This window comes from Lissotriton vulgaris, chromosome 3_1 (genome assembly GCF_964263255.1).
Source record: "Lissotriton vulgaris chromosome 3_1, aLisVul1.2, whole genome shotgun sequence".
Classification (NCBI taxonomy): domain Eukaryota; kingdom Metazoa; phylum Chordata; class Amphibia; order Caudata; family Salamandridae; genus Lissotriton; species Lissotriton vulgaris.
In genome coordinates, this window is record NC_141689.1 from 1,337,376,781 (window position 1) to 1,337,387,944 (window position 11,164).

The window sequence follows — 11,164 nt, forward strand, 5'->3', positions numbered from 1 at the left end:
CAGGTCTAATTCGTGGAGCTGGCTCCTTTCTCGTTCTCGGGCATCCTCGTGGGAGAGGCCCGTGTTTCTCTCCTCCGCTGGGGTTGTGATGTTCTCTGGGTGCAGATCACTGACTGTGATGCCTTCGTTTTGGGGTGGCAACGCTCCTGTCTCCACCCAGGTCTGCAGAGCCTGCTTGAGATCGTCTTTGGTGCTTAGTCCTGTGGTAGCGATACCCAAGTCATTGCAGAATTGCTTCAATTCTTTGTGGCTATAATCTTCTAGTCGTTCCATCTGGAACTCCGAGGTTGGTCCGGTTTCTTTAGTCATCATGGTTGTCGTGTGTTTCTGTTCGTAGTGGGGCGAGTTACTCTCTGTATGATCTTCGTCGGATCGCACCGCCTGCCACCAATGTTGGAAAGGGGATCTTTAGGGCTGGCCGAGCGAAGTCGAGAGGCCTCCTTGCGAGGTTCCTCTCCTAGGATCGTACAGACGAGCAATCACCCCCCTACAGATGGACACCACACAAAGATAGGTTCTCAACATTTTTATCAATAGTTTTAGGCAAGTTATCGTAACAATACAGATGTAACTGGATCCAGGGATCCTTTCAAGTTTAGTCTCTGAGGGAAGGGGGTAGCGGGACAGTCTTGGTACCAGCCTGGTACAGGGATACCCTGCGCTCAGCTCTCAATCCTCGAGCTGGGGGGTTCTTCGGTATGGGCCGCGGCAGCGCCAGCAGGGCTCCAAAGATGCTTTCACGAAGATGGGCCGCGGCAGCGCCAGCAGGGCTCCAAAGATGGTTTCACGAAGATGGGCCGCGGCAGCGCCAGCAGGGCTCCAGAGATGGTTTCACGAAGATGGGCCGCGGCAACGCCAGCAGGGCTCCAGAGATGGTTTCACGAAGATGGGCCGCGGCAGCACCAGCAGGGCTCCAGAGATGGTTTCACGAAGATGGGCCGCGGCAGCGCCAGCAGGGCTCCAAGGATAGTTCGGCGAAGATGAGCCGCGGCAGCGCCAGCAGGGCTCTAAGGGGGGTTACGGGTTCCACGCGGATGAGTTCGTCTCGGTGTCTCTCGACTCCAGGATACAACTGCCGACCTGCTCCAGAGATGCCCCAGTTATAGGTCTGGCGTCCTTTGATGTCCGGACCCTCGCACCTGGAGGTCCGAGGGGCTGGGTTGAGCGTGTCCAGACACCCAGCAGGGGGGTGGAGCCAGCGCCCAGGGAGGCTGGGGGCGATCGAAACCAGGCGTCAGGGGATGGTTGGAGGACCATCAAAAATCTTTCTCCCATTGATCCGTCAAGTTGCCTCTTTACCCCCTGGTCGGATTGTGGTGCCTCGATGTCGGGGCTTCGCTGGGTCTGCGGCTGGGGTCGGGCCGAGGCCACAAGGCCTGGTCGTGGAGGGCCCAAGGTGGAGTCTGGGTTTGAGATGGTGGTCCGGGATAGGGTTCGGACCAGCCGAGGGTGTTGAGGAGGGTTTGCCGAGTTCCAACGGGGGAGAGCTGGTGGTTGCCCGGAGGGGCAGCTCTCGTGTAGGGTGGATGGTGCTGCTCTCGGCCGGGGAACATGGGTCGAGGTAGTCCGGGGCCCGCCATGCGGGAGGAGTGGGACCACGCCACGAGGCCGGGTCCAACAACAGCCTTTTGGGTCACTTTGTGACTTTGTCTTGGCCGTACGAGCCAGCTTTTGTGGTCTGTTGGTGCCCGGCCTGCTGGCAGCCATTTTCACCAGGTCTCGCGGGCTCCTCCGGGGCGCATCTTCCAACATGGCTGGCAGGGGTGATGCTGAGAAGCCGAAGACAAAGACACCTCTTTGTGGCGGACCGGTCCAGACAAACGTTATGGACCGATACACTCAGTCCAAAGGATCCCCCGGACTCTCCAGTTGTACCCCAGAGGACGCCAAAGAGGACCCGTCCGCTCCTGTTGATCTGTCCCTGCAGGACATTATGGGCACCATCTCCAACATGAAGGAGACCATCGGCCAGCAATCTGAGGCTCTGGCTCGTAAAATCGACACAGTCGCCATTGATGTCACCTTGATCAGGGCCGACCTGTCCAAGACCAATGAGAAAGTGAAGTCATTGGACCTGAAGACTTCCAGCCTCACGACCGATGTGTCGGAACTCCAAACAGAACTTGCCAATCTGAAATCGGCCAATGACTTGATGTCCCACCGGCTGGAGGATTTTGAGAACAGGGCGCGACGCAACAACATTCGCGTCATAGGTGTTCCAGAAAATCCCGAGACTCACTCGGTGGATCTCCTGGTCGAGGATCTCGTCCTGAACCATCTTTCCCCCTCTGGACTCAGCAAGTTTTTCGCAGTGGAGCGTGCGCATCGTGTTCCGGGTTGTAAGCCCAAGCCGGGCGCTCCTCCGGGGCCAATCATCACAAAACTTTTCCACTTCAGAGACCGGGATGCGATCTTGCAGGCATCGAGAGTGCACAGCCCGGTAAAATTTGAGAACTCTTCTGTCAATTTTTTCCCAGACTTCACTCAACTTGTCCAGAGACAAAGGATGGGTTTTCAGGGGGTAAAACGACATCTTCGGGACCTGGGACTAAAGTACGCGATGCTTTTCCCTACTAGGCTTCGAGTGGAGTATGAGGAGCGGACCTTCTTTTTCGATCGACCGGACAATGTGAGTGATTGGTTGGATTCCCTGCCTGGCCGAGGCGATCGGACGGAGCACTCTGGCGGTGCCGAGGGTGGTGAGCCTACACAGATGTGACTTTTTGGTCCCTGACCTCCGAACATTGGACATTTCTCAGCTGGGTTTTATTTCTTTTTATAGTATGTTTCATTGTTGTCCACATCCGGGTGGCGGGTGGTGACGGGCCTCTTTTCTCCTCCGGGGTCTTTTTGTAGAATGGGGCTGTTAGGGCGACAGGCACACTGCATGTTGGGGTGGCTTCTTAGTCTACTGCAGGGGTGCAGGGAGGGGGGAGTTGTAACGGGTGTTGGTTGGGGTGGGATGGGATGTTTGTGTGTGTGCTTTTCTCTCTCAAGGCGGCATATTGGTTTTTTCTTTTCTTCAGGTGTCCTGCTCTTCGTGGGGTGACTTATGCATCACTTGTGGGGATGGGGGGTAGTGGGTTGAGGTTGGTATCTTGGAGCGTCAATGGATTGGGGGATCATATAAAACGGGGTGTTGTACTGCAATATTTGCGTTGTTTGTCTCCTGATGTGGTACTCTTGCAGGAGACGCATTTGGTGGGAAATATGTGTCATGCTATGAATAGGTGGGGTTACCGATTGGTTGCTCACTCGGGGTTCACCACTGGCTCCAGAGGGGTTGGTATTTTGATCCGGTCTTCTCTCCCTATAGAGATTGATAAAGTTATCCTTGATGACAGAGGGCGCTACGCCGCCCTCACTGGTAGGTGGGAGGGTAAGACTCTTTCATTGGGTACTGTGTACGTTCCCCCGGGTCTCCAGACCTCTACTTTCTCGGATGTTGCCCGGATGATGCTGGAGCTCCCTGACAGTCTTCTCCTCATGGGTGGGGATTTTAATTCTGTGCTTTCAGGCGGTTTGGATCACCACCCTCCCAGGGATCTTCCCACTTCCCAATCTTGGCTCGGTGGGTTCATAGACACCTTTGGGCTGGTGGACTGCTGGAGGTTAATGCATCCGACGCAATGTCAATACACCTTTCACTCCGGGGCTCATGGGAGTCTCTTGCTTGATTACATCCTTATGCCTGCTGCCCAGTCTTCCTACGTTTGGGAGATCAGACACTTGGCCTGAGGCATTTCAGATCATTCTCCTTTGTGGCTTAGTTTTGATACGGGGATACACGCTGCGGGGCCGATCGCCCCTATCAATCCATGGTACTTGCGCAACCCCAAGACCCGTAGCAGCCTGATAAAGTCCCTAGATACCTACTTCCTGGAAAATTAGGGGTCCGTTTTGTCCTCTGTGTCCCTGTGGGAAGCCTTCAAAACTGTTCTTCGTGGACAGGCCCTATCTTTAATAGCTGAGACCAAGAAGGCTAGAAATAAGGAGGTTGTGAGTCTGGAGGCCGAAATACTGGAGTTGGAGGCTGATCTAGACTTAGGCGTCACCCAGGAGAGACTCCACGCCCTTAGTTTGAAGCAGTTTGATTATAAATCCCTTGCTACAGATGCTGCCAAGACAATGTACAGGGAACAGCAGGGTAGATTGTATGATGTTGGGGATAAGGCGGGTAAATTGATCGCCTAGCTTGATAAAAAGGAAAGAGCGAATCGTGTGGTCCCTGTGATTCAGACTTCGGATGGTGTGTGCGTGACTGACCCTGGCGAGATTGTGGAGTGTTTTGCCGATTATTTTCATGTGGTCTACTCCCCGGTGTCCGACAGAGACGAAGATGACTCTTGTTTGCTGCTGAGGGACATCGCACTGCCCTGTCCATCTGAGGAGGATCGAGAGCGCATGGAGGCCCCGTTGTCGGTCGATGAGATTGCTACCGCAATCCGTTCCCTCCGTTCTGGCAAGGCTGTGGGCCCTAATGGCCTGCCTATCGAACTGTACAAACTGCGCCCGGACAAAGTCGCACCTTATCTTCGCGCAATGTTCAGGGAGTCACATGAGCTTGGCACCCTCCCATGTGACCAGCGTCTGGCTACTATAGTTGTAATTCCTAAGGAGGGCAAGCCTCGTGATCACTGTGCGTCGTATAGGCCTATTTCCCTATTGAATGCCGAGCCGAAGATTCTTGCCAAGGTTCTCGCTAATCGTTTACTCACTGTAATTTGTGACCTGATCCACCTGGATCAATCCGGCTTCATTCCGCACCGGAACACTGCTCTTAATATGCGGCGCCTACACGGCGTTCTCGCTAGGGCGGAGTCTCTTCCGGAGCCGGCCATCTTGGCTTCCTTGGACGCCACGATGGCCTTTGACACGATTGAATGGCCATATCTTTGGGCCACTCTGGCGAAGTTTGGTTTTGGTGCAGAATTTATCAGTTGGGTTAGACTTTTATATACGGATCCGTTAGCTCAGGTCGTCGTTAATGGCAGAGTGTCCCAGTCCTTTGCTCTCGGGAGGGGTACTAGGCAGGGATGCCCGCTGTCCCCCCTGCTCTTTGCTCTTGCTCTAGAACAGCTCGCAGCCTGGCTCCGATGGGAGCCGTCGATAAAGGGCATTCAGTGGACCCCCGATTTTGAAGATCGTGTCTCGTTGTACGCCGACGATATCCTCCTGTACCTCACCTCCCCTCGTAAATCCCCTAATGTCCTGTTCGACGTTCTCACTTCTTTCGGTAAGAACTCCGGCTTGATCATTAATTGGTCCAAATCGTGTGTGTATGTCATCTCGGGCGGCCTTCCCCCCTTCCCGAGTAGGTTTTCCATTCAAATCTCGCAAGCAGGCTTCAAGTACTTGGGAGTCTATATATCGTTAGACCCAGTTGCCCGCTACGAGCATAATCTCCTTCCTCCTCTCCGACGATTAAAGTTGGACGTGGCTCGGTGGCGTAGATTGCCGCTGTCGCCACTCAGTCGAGCGGCACTCTTTAAAATGATGTCTCTGTCTCGATTTCTCTACACACTTCAAAATTCTTTTGATGTTATTCCGGCGGCCTACTTTCGGGAGGTGGAAGGTTTGCAGAGGTGGCTCGTTTGGGACGGTCGTGCACGCATCGCTCTTGCAAAACTAACTCTCCCCTGGTTTGACAGGGGCATCGCGCTCCCGGACATCAGGAGGTATTATTTGGCCTCCCAGTTGTCCGCCATCAACCATGCTATGTATGCACCCGGTCCGACTCCTGCTTTCGAGATGGACAAATATCAGTTGCCCGGTGGTAACTTCAATAGAGCGCTCTACTCTCGGACGGCGGGGAGGAACCTAACGGGACCCACTAAGATTGTGGTGCGTGTGTGGAAAGATGCCAATGCGGCCATGGGATGGAATGATCGATTGACGCGAGCGACCCCTTTGTATGCTTCTGAACAATTGGGATGCCTCTGGACAACGAAAGGTTTTGAGAACTGGGATATGATTGGTATTAGCAGAGTGGGTGACCTCTGGGTGAAAGGCGCGGTGAAGACCTTTGCGATGCTTCAAAGTGAGTACGAGTTGGGGGATCGGGAGTTCTTCAGGTATGTGCAGGTTCGCCACGCTTTGCTGTCTGTCTTCACAGCTGGTGTTACGGTTCCTGAATTTTCCCCACTCAAGGACCGTATACTTGACGGTCATCTGCCCGATAGTACGATCTCCTTGATCTATAAGAAACTAATTAACAATCGGGCAGATCTCCTTGTGCATCTCAGAGAGGTCTGGACCGGAGACGGGTTGGAGTTGGATGACGAGGACTGGCAGTCCGCCTTATCCTCCCCTAAAGAGGTCGCCATTCCTGCCTGTCTCCGTCTCGTCCAGCTCAAAATTCTTCATCGTGTGTATGTTACGGGTCCTCGTTTGGTTGCGATGGTTTTTTCCCTGGATGGGTTGTGTAAGCGCGGATGTGGAATGAGTGCCACCTTTCTCCACATCCTCTGGGAGTGTCGGGATGTGGCGGCGTATTGGCAGCGGGTGCATGCGGTCATGGAATGTGTCACCGGGGTCGCTCTGCTGCCTGAGGCTCGTAGATGTTTGTTGAATGTGTGGGAGCCGAATGATTACAACGTTGCTCAGGCCCGGTGGGCGGCACTGGGGAACATGATCGCAAAAAGAGATATTGAGCAGTTGTGGTGTTCCCCACGGCCTCCCACCGTGTCGGTATGGAAGGAGAATATGGACTGGTGCATGTTTAGAGAGAAGACGGTATATTTGGTTAGGGGCAAGCCTGGTGCGTGGAGTAAAATTTGGGGTCAATGGAACGCCTACCGAGGGAACATCTGCACACCCCCCTTCGAAGACACTCCGGACATTCCACTTTCCCCCTGATCCTGAGGTTCCTGAAATGATTTACTCCTTTTTCCTATTGTCTGACTTCCCCACTGCCTACCCCCTGATCATCTTTCTTGCCCTCCTGATTCGTTATCCGGTACTGTAGGTCCCCCCATCGGAGCTCGACATTGTCTAGACTGCCTTTCGCCTTGAGTTTTGTTCCTTTGTTTTCCTTTCTGTTCTGTTTCTAAAAAATTAAAAACATCTATATCCTGCATACATCCTGTGTTGCCGAAAAGGTATCCTGTACTATGCTGGACCACTAGAGAGCGGTCGCTGCTTTGTGAGTTTATACAATTGCTTCACATGTTCTAGCGGCCGGCCCTCGTGGTTGTAGGCCCATACTTGTAATGATATTTTTTGCACAATAAAGTTTTCCCCCCCCCAAAAAAAGAGCAGACGAGGCGACCGTATCCTCCGCTGTCCTCCGCACAGTCTCCGGCCTCACTCTGCTCCGTAGCTGCGGCGACACGCCGATCAGTCAGCCTCCAGGATCACGGCCCGTCCAGCTCCGCCATTGTACACCAGGCCATGCGGACACCGGTGCGTTTGCACGTCAAATAGACAGCTAGCAGTCTCGCAAACCCAGCAATGCAGGCAGGACACCGACTAGATCACTTTTGCTTTCTGGAAACTGCAGATGATCAGGATTGTAGGCAGATTATGCTCGGATCTTGGCTTAGCCAGGCAGAGCCTCTCACCGGTGTGGCCATCATATTGTGCGCCCTCCAGTGCCACCAAGTAATATGCTTGATATAAACAAAAAACATTGCGTGGTCTGGATCAGTTGGTCTAGTTCCCTTGTGAATGAGATTTAGGCAGGTAGGACCCCTTCCTATAGCTCTTTGTACTTTTTCTCCCTGGTCCTATGCCCTGCATAAATATATTAAGGGGGTCCTGGTGTATATTATGAATATGTATGCTCCCGCTGAAGGCCCAGATCAGACATCAGATCCTTGTGCTGGAACTAGACAAAATACAGAACTCTCAAGCAAATGCATTAACATCCAAAGTTATCTTACCATTAATATTATACCATGAGATTTAGTTGGCACACAAAGATATCTGCAGCAGCTTTCCTAACCCCATAAGTTAGTTTTAAATGCAGACTTTGCAACCAATTAAGCAGAATAGATTTACTGTCACATTTATCCTTGTTGTCACTTTCTTTGTGTCATGTTAAAAAAAAAATTATAAATTGAGGCCCAGATTTTGGGTCTGGGTTGCATCACTTTTTTTGCACAACCCAACGCAAAATCTAATTTAGTAAATATTGTAACGCACACAAATGTACCCATGATAGACCTGCTAAAAATATATGTGAGGTCTTAAGATCTGATGTCACTTCTTGTGATGTCACTTCCTGTGAAGTCATGAGTTGTGATGCCAATTCCTGTGATTCTACGTGCGATGTTACATGTCATAATGTTGCTTACATATTGCCTAACTAGGTTAGATCCGACCACTTCTTTTTAGGTCATATCTAGACAGAGTTTGCGCTGTCAGGCAATCTGTTGTATTTACTTTGTGGGGCCAGACTCCTCCCTCAGCTTTGGATTTGCTTTTGTCTATGTCATTCAAAATGGTAGCCTGCAAAATGGCTAATGCTTGATGCATGTCCCACTTGTGTTCTCGCAAGTTATCTCCGATGGAGTATTGCCACGTGAATGAGCAGGGACGCGCACGCTGCTTGCGTGCCTTTATCTTGTTTTCTAATGAAACCCATTAATCCGTCATCGGCGTGGCATCAGCACTGACATCAGGAGAGTCAGTGTGATTATACCCAATGAGACAACAAGGATGGACTAAGGTGTCATATAGAAACACACCTATAGGTGGGCCACTGCAGTGATCAAGTTTCAATCAGCTCCTGTCGCTGCTCGCATGATGGTACTACCATTTTCGGACCCGCCGGGACCTGCAAACCAACCGCCGCAGGAGTGGTGTCTCTACTGAATGGGCCCTGTTGTCAGGCAGTGCACAGCCATTATGCCTCGGCGAGCCAGTTTGAAGTCTGTCATCGCGGCTGCCCTGGCTGGCTCATTCATTGCACTCGCACAGACCAGTAGGTGTCACTGTGAAGTGTGAGTGCAGTGTCTGCCTCAGCCTCTCAGCTGCTCTCCTGAGGCACGGCTTCTGTAGCACTCCTTGTTTTGATTCATGTTGAATCTGCTCTGCACTTATTTATTATGCCTTATCTCCTGTCCGTCTGTGGTTTACATTCACTGCCTCAATCGATCAGTTAGATCTAGCTGCTGCTAAAGTGCTTCCGTATCTCTGCAGTTAATCTCCCCTTATCCCCTCCCATCCATTACGCAAGTTTTTTCTCCACAATAAATCGTACAGCATTGATGTTCTGTCATCTTTCCAACTATCGCATCATCTAATGTTTAAGCATTCTCTGCATCATGAACAGCGCATCTGAATGAGCGGCATCTCTGGTACGGATAATTGTTTTTCCTTTTTTTTATTTCTCTCTCGTTTTGTCTGCAAATGTAAATCCTTTTCTCGTTCCTCTATAAATATTTTACATTTTTATCTTGTCTGCTAGGCTGCGCATTTACTCACATTACGAAATACAATGAAAAATTTCCTAGCTAACGTAACAGAAAGTTTCAATTCTATTAAGGACTCGGAGGCGAGGATTATGCTTTTCTTTCTTCACTTTTATTCAGCAGCAGCCATTTAAAGTCAGATAAAAACCAACATTCCCATAAATCATAGGGAATAAACAGTTAAACAATAGAGTGCCAACAGATAGAGTGTCCTTTCATCTGTACCAATCAGAGATCCCCCTGGTGTTGATAGTCCTCTGCATCTGTCCATGCTTCCTCTTTTGTCGCTTGGTCAGCCAGTAAAACCACATCAGGAGTCATGTTTATTCAGTTCTCCTGCAAGAAGCAGAGTAAAGCGTAAGCGACAGAAATGGCTATGGTTTAACCTTGAGGAGAGAAACTTTGCAAAGCATCCACATGATGTACAATAAGTTATATGAAACTAAGGTAGAAGTTACTTACTCCAATACGAGGGAGGGAAAGAAGTCAAGAATTTCACCCTGGGTGGGATAATCCTCACCTCCGAGTCCTTAATAGAATTGAAACTTTCCGTTACGTAAAGTAGGACATTTTTCATTCTATTTCAGGACCGGAGGCGAGGATTATGCTTGTTTACAGCTTGCTCACAACCAAATGAGCCATATCAATAACCAGTTTGAAGTAAAACTGCTTAAAGGTGGAGTCCGAAGACCAGTCTGCAGCATTCAGAATGTCTTCTAGATGAGCCCCCAGGGTAAATGCTTTGGAGGCCATTGCCCCGCTGGTAGAGTGCGTACCAAAAGCTTGCATATCGATGCCTGCTTCTTGCATTATCCACTGAACCCAATGAGCTATTGTGGGTGAGGACACAGCCTTGTGGTTTTTTTTTAGTGCGATGAGCAACTGGTTCTCCCCAGGGGGCCTGAACTCCTCAGTCATCTCTTCGTAAGCCTTGAGGCAGGAAACTACACATAGCTTCGGAGAGCCTGGGAAAGTGGGATAGGAAATAGATGTTGTTCCACATTTGGTGCGTCTACGGATGGTAAACGTCACTCCTGGGGGGGGGAAATCCTACCGGATACATCCAGAGGTCTGACATCTAAAACACATCTGCAAGATATTAAATAGAGCAGCATGGCTAGCTGCGCAGACAGTTCTTTCCTAGAGAGGAATCTATTTGGTTGCCACGAGAGGAATGAGTTTAGAAACTGATTGACATCCCATAACTGGGAGTAGCGCGGCTCTGGGGAAGCGAAAGATGGATACCCCAAAGGAGACGACAAACTAACGGGTGCTCATCAATAGGGGAACCATCAACCATAGCATGCCCCGCAGAGATGGCGGACTGGAAGGTATTGATGGTTCTATAAGCCAAACCGTCTTCTGCCAGGGTGGCTACAAAATGTAAGATGGAGGCCACATCCGCTGCCACGGAATTGGTACTCCGTTGCAGACACCAACGACACCACCACCTCCAGGTGGACCAGTAGCGTTTGACAGTGCTGTCCGCCCAGGCTTTAAACATGAATTTCTCAGCTGTTTCTGAAAGGCCTGGGACCGCCCATCGTCCCCTGTAATCGGCCAAGCCATAAGCGTCAGGGATCCCTGCTCAATCAATGGGTGGGGAGACCCGTCCGGACTGAAGAGAAGAGTCGGAAGATGGGGGAGTTGGATTAAAGAATCCCAAGAAAGTTCCAGTAGAACCGGAAACCACACTTGAGACCGCCAGATAGGCGAAATGAGCACTATCTCCACCCTCTGGCACCGAA